This window comes from Delphinapterus leucas, chromosome 15 (assembly GCF_059928025.1).
Source record: "Delphinapterus leucas isolate spDelLeu-1000000601 "Yukka" chromosome 15, BTC_Dleu_Yukka2, whole genome shotgun sequence".
Classification (NCBI taxonomy): Eukaryota; Metazoa; Chordata; class Mammalia; order Artiodactyla; family Monodontidae; genus Delphinapterus; species Delphinapterus leucas.
The window spans coordinates 27067636-27073841 of NC_143143.1; the positions used below are offsets into that span (position 1 = coordinate 27067636).

Sequence of the window (6206 nt, forward strand, 5' to 3'; positions counted from 1 at the left end):
CCCAAATTTAGTGATAATCCTAAAAATGTACATGTCATTACTAATAATGAGTTGTGGAACTGAAAGTAAATTTTCTAAACCATCAAGAGCCGTATTAATTTTTCATCAACCATGCTAGAAAAAAAGAATTATTTTCTCTATAGAAAGTATTTTTATCAAGTTATTGTCATATGAAGACAGAGTATGCAGCCTGAGCATATAGGATAAAAATATTACAGAGGTGTTCGCTTCGGCAGCACATATACTAAAATTGGAAGGATACAGAGAGGATTAGCATGGCCGCTGCGCAAGGATGACACGCAAATTCGTGACGCAGTCCATATTTTTTAGTGGGAAGCAGCTGCATAGCACAGGGAGATCAGCTCGGTGCTTTATGACCACCTAGAGGGGTGGGACAGGGAGGGTGGGAGGGAGATGCAAGAGGGAGGGGATATGGGGATATATGTATATGTATAGCTGATTCACTTTGTTATAAAGCGGAAACTAACACACCATTGTAAAGCAATTCTACTCCAATAAAGATGTTAAAAATATATATATTACAGAGATTTATTAATCGTTAATAAAAACTATTATTTTTTAAATTTTGTGATGTGCACATTTGTCAGCTTTTAAAATTTGGAATCTGCTGCGGCTTCTTTTTATTCTAAATAAATATTTATTTTCACACCTGATTTTCATATTTTAAATTTTGTATTCTTTGACTTAAAGAGTGTATATAACATAATGTAACTTTCAGATCCCACAAAATGTTAAAATGTCTAAGCAGTAAAAGATATTTATTTCTCATTTAATAAAACATCTAGAGATAGAGGTTTCAGAGAAAGTAGATTCAGCACCTAAACACTGTCATGGCTCTGTATGGCTTTTCTGTGATTTTCTTGGTTTTCCCCTCATTACTGTAAACGGCTGCTATAGCGCCAACAATCATAGGATCAGTAACATCTAAAATTATGAAGAAAGGAAGATGGGCTCACTCTTTTCTCAAGTCTCTCTCCTGTTGTTTGTTAGGGAGGGAAATCTTTCCCCAGTATTCGCCAGTAGATTTCCCTTTGTATCCCATGATCCAGAAATGGTCATATGGCCTAATCTAAAGCAGTCATTGACAAATGGGAATAGGATTATTATGATCAATCTAGAAGTCAAAATTCATCCCCTGGGACAAGACACCTTGCCCTGAATGCCTGAATGAAACAGTACCCTACTGTCAACAAAGACGGAATGACTGTTGGTTAGGCACCCAACAATGTTCACAATAGCATCATTGTCCCCTTTTTGTCCCCTTACATAAACAAGTTAAGGCTTAGTGATATAAAGTGTTGTGTCCAGAGTCACACACCTAGAAAGTGGTGAGGACCTTCACCTCTATATAAAACCTATATGTGTTTGTTTGACTCTGGGACTCAGCTCATGTTCTATGCTATGTCATATAGCCTTCCCAACCCACGAGGCCACGGGTGTACACTACAAAGTTGTAGAACTTTAGGGAGCACGGTTAGGTGCTGAGGAAGGAGTATAGGGCAGCAGAATGCTTGCCAGAAAATCTCACAGGGTCAGAGAGGAAGAGGGGGCTCTGGGTCTTTGTACAGAGAGCAAATTTCAATACAATAGGGACCATTACAGGTACCCAAGATGCATTTCATTGTTTTTGAGTGAATAAGGGAATTTCAGGTAGGGGGGATGACATAAATAAAATAATAGTAGAAAGTTAATGGATTGAGGGTAAAGAAAGACTGGGCTTGAATCAAATATCTACCATTTACAAGATGTGCTTCTCTGTTGAGTTCCTTCTTCTTATAATACCTTGTGTTTTCAGAGGGGGATATCTAGCTCCAGCTTGATGGGGTAAAAGAAAAATCAGAGGAACCACCAGCTTTACGCCCCTTCCTCTACAGGGGAGGAAACTGAGACCCAGAGAGGTAAAGTGACTTGCCCCCAAATCCCAGCCAATTGGTACCAAAGCCCTCATCTACAAATCCGGGTTACTTATTTCTCAATCTGTCTTTTAGACCCTGAACTGGGAAGGCATCATTCTATGCTCAATTCCTTATACAATCTACTCAGATGATTTAATTTTAATAATATGCTTCTTTCCTTGTGGAAGCATGTGTATGATGACACTTAGCTGCACCATCTAATACTATGATTAAGTGCTACTTTTGAATTACTGTCTCCATTTCCAACAAGGTGTTTGAGAAGTGTCAAACCCAATAGAGATCAGGGATAATATTCCACATAGGATTAGTATGATTACTAGCAGGGGTGCATTCCACAGGATACCTTTCATTTCTGGTCCTGCAGAGTCACTTATGCATCCATTCATTCATTCCACAAGATATACCACACACAAAGTATGCTGCTGCAAACTCAATGTATAAATGTAATCAGAAATAAAAAATTATTAAAAAAAAATAGGTCCTGACAGATGGCTTCACAGGCGAATTCTATCAAACATTTAGAGAAGAACTGACACCTATCCTTCTCAAACTCTTCCAAAATATAACAGAGGGAGGAACATTCCCAAACTCATTCTACAAGGCCACCATCACCCTGATACCAAAACCAGACAAAGATGTCACAAAGAAAGAAAACTACAGGCCAATATCACTGATGAACATAGATGCAAAAATCCTCAACAAAATACTAGCAAACAGAATCCAATAGCACATTAAAGGGATCATACGCCATGATCAAGTGGGGTTTATCCCAGGAATGCAAGGATTCTTCAATATAAGCAAAGCAATGTGATACACCATATTAACAAACTGAAGGAGAAAAACCATATGGTCATCTCAATAGATGCAGAAAAAGCTTTTGACAAAATTCAACACCCATTTATGATAAAAAAAACCCTCCAGAAAGTAGCCATAGAGGGAACTTACCTCAACATAATAAAGGCCATAGATGACAAACCCACAGCCAACATCATTCTCAATGGTGAAAAACTGAAAGCATTTCCTCTAAGACCAGGAACAAGACAAGGATGTCCACTCTCGCCACTATTATTCAACATACTTTTGGAAGTTTTAGCCACAGCAGTCAGAGAAAAAAAAGAAATAAAAGGAATCCAAATCGGAAAAGAAGAAGTAAAACTGTCACTGTTTGCAGATGACATGATACCACACATAGAGAATCCTAAAGATGCTACCAGAAAACGACTAAAGCTAATCAATGAATTTGGTAAAGTAGCAGGATACAAAATTAATGCACAGAAATCTCTTGCATTCCTATGCACTAATGATGAAAAATCTGAAAGGGAAATTAAGGAAACACTCCCATTTACCACTGCAACAAAAAGAATGAAATACCTAGAATAAACCTACCTAAGAAGACAAAAGACCTGTATACAGAACACTATAAGATACTGATGAAAGAAATTAAAGATGATACAAACAGATGGAGAGATATACCATGTTCTTGGATTGGAAGAATCAACATTGTGAAAATGACTGTGCTACCCAAAGCAGTTGACAGATTCAATGCAATCCCTATCAAACTACCAATGGCATTCTTCACAGAACTAGAACAGAAAATTTCACAGTTTGTATGGAAACACAAAAGACCTCGAATAGCCAAAGCAATCTTGAGAAAGAAAAACAGAGCTGGAGGAATCAGGCTCCCGGACTTCAGACTATACTACAAAGCGACAGTAATCAAGGCAGTATGGTACAGGCACAAAAACAGAAATATAGATCAATGGAACAGGATAGAAAGCCCAGAGATAAACCCATGCACCTATGGTCAACTAATCTATGACAAAGGAGGCAAGGATATACAATGGAGAAAAGACACCCTCTTCAATAAGTGGTGCTGTGAAAACTGGACAGCTACATGTAAAAGAATTAAATTAGAACACTCCCTAACACCATACACAAAAATAAATTCAAAATGGATTAAAGACCTAAATGTAAGGCCAGACACTATAAAACTCTTAGAGGAAAACATAGGCAGAACACTCTATGACATAAATCACAGCAATATCCTTTTTGACCCACCTCCTAGAGAAATGGAAATTAAAACAAAAATAAATAAATGGGACCGAATGAAACTTAAAAGCTTTTACACAGCAAAGGAAAACATAAACAAGACAAAAAGACAACCCTCAGAATGGGAGAAAATATTTGCAAATGAAGCAACTGTCAAAGGATTAATCTTCAAAATTTACAAGCAGCTCATGCAGCTCAATATCAAAAAAAGAAACAACCCAATCCAAAAATGGGCAGAAGACCTAAATAACCATCTCTCCAAAGAAGATATACAGATTGCCAACAAACACATGAAAGGATGCTCATTTAGAGAAATGCAAATCAAAACTACAATGAGATATCATCTCACACCGGTCGGAATGGCCATCATCAAAAAATCTAGAAGCAATAAATGCTGGAGAGGATGTGGAGAAAAGGGAACCCTCTTGCACTGCTGGTGGGAATGTAAATTGATACAGCCACTATGGAGAACAGTATGGAGGTTCCTTAAAATACTACAAATAGAACTACCATACAACCCAGCAGTCCCACTACTGGGCATATACCCTGAGAAAACCATCATTCAAAAAGAGTCATGTACCAAAATGTTCATTGCAGCTCTATTTACAATAGCCAGGACATAGAAGCAACCTAAGTGTCCATCAACAGATGAATGGATAAAGAAGATGTGGCACATATATACAATGGAATATTACTCAGCCATAAAAAGAAACGAAATTGAGTTATTTGTAGTGAGGTGGATGGACCTAGAGACTGTCATACAGAGTGAAGTAAGTCAGAAAGAGAAAAACAAATATTGTTTATTAACACATATATGTGGAATCTAAGAGAAAAAAAAAAAGGTCATGAAGCACCTAGGGGTAAGACAGGAATAAAGACACAGACCTACTAGAGAATGGACTTGAGGATATGGGGAAGGGGAAGGGGAAGCTGTGACAAAGTGAGAGAGTGGCATGGACATATATACACCACCAAACGTAAAATAAATAGCTAGTGGGAAGTAGCCGCATAGCACAGGGAGATCAGCTCAGTGGTTTGTGACCACCTAGAGGGGTGGGATAGGGAAGGTGGGAGGGAGGGAGACGCAAGAGGGAAGAGATATGGGAACATATGTATATGTATAACTGATTCACTTTGTTATAAAGCAGAAACTAACCATTGTAAAGCAATTATACTCCAATAAAGATGTTAAAAAATAAAAAAAAAACACACACAAAATGTCACCTATTTTATAAGGATTAAAAAAAAAAGAATCAATGGAGTGGTACATGATTTATAAGAAATAGAACCCATACCCTATATTGCTGCTTGTTGAATAGCCACCCTGTTTAGGCAACGGAAATCTTGAAAGAAGAGTCAAGTCAAGTGTGTCTGAGACAAACGAGGTTCTGCCGTGAGCCCTTGGGGTTGGTTTGGTTTGTGCTCCTAATAAAAGGAGAGTCATCCATTTGGAAAATCCAGGCACCGCAGAGTTTGAGTTTCTGTGAGATGTTAGCATCTCAGGGCTCAACATAAAATCCTATGTTATAAAGGCTTCTACTTTGTTACACTTTCCCCTGCTCTTGATCATGGAAGACAAAGTATGAGTCATGCGATTTAGGATGTGTCAGGGTCACATTTCAGGGCCATGTTCCAAATAGAAAGGAATATTTTTTTCTGAATATAATAAAAAAGTTCTAGCACTGCTGTTACTATTTATGTGACCCTGAACCTGTCACCTCAACTTCCCACACCTGGTTTCTTCCTCCCTAAAGCAGTCTTCCTGAGGCCCATGGTGTTTATGAGAATGGGTCCAGTTTCGTGCAGTAAGTAAGCATTTCTGAGCACCTAACAGTCAGTAACTCATTTGACAAATGTGTTGATTCCTTCTCTGTATGTTCCAAGCACTGTGTCAAGCTCCAGAGATTTAACAATAGAACAAAACAGAATCATCCCAACTTTAAGAGTTCATGGTCTACCAGGAAAGACAGGCTTAAAGTATAACAGATGTGAATTTAAAACCAAAAGGTGAGTATTGGGCTTCCCTGGTGGCGCAGTGGTTGAGAGTCCGCCTGCCGATTCAGGGGACACGGGTTCGTGCCCCGGTCCGGGAAGATCCCACATGCCGCGGAGCGGCTGGGCCCGCGAGCCATGGCCGCTGAGCCTGCGCGTCCGGAGCCTGTGCTCCGCAACGGGAGAGGCCACAACAGTGAGAGGCCCGCGTACCGCAAAAAAAAAAAA

General features: G+C 39.0%; 1 non-coding gene across 1 annotated transcript; it reads left to right on the top strand.

The window, feature by feature from the left end:
• The first annotated feature begins 220 nt into the window (after positions 1 to 220).
• LOC115803786 (U6 spliceosomal RNA) lies at positions 221 to 327 on the top strand. Its single transcript, XR_004024580.1, has one exon. It is a non-coding gene; the product is annotated as a U6 spliceosomal RNA (small nuclear RNA).
• Positions 328 to 6206: the final 5879 nt, after the last annotated feature.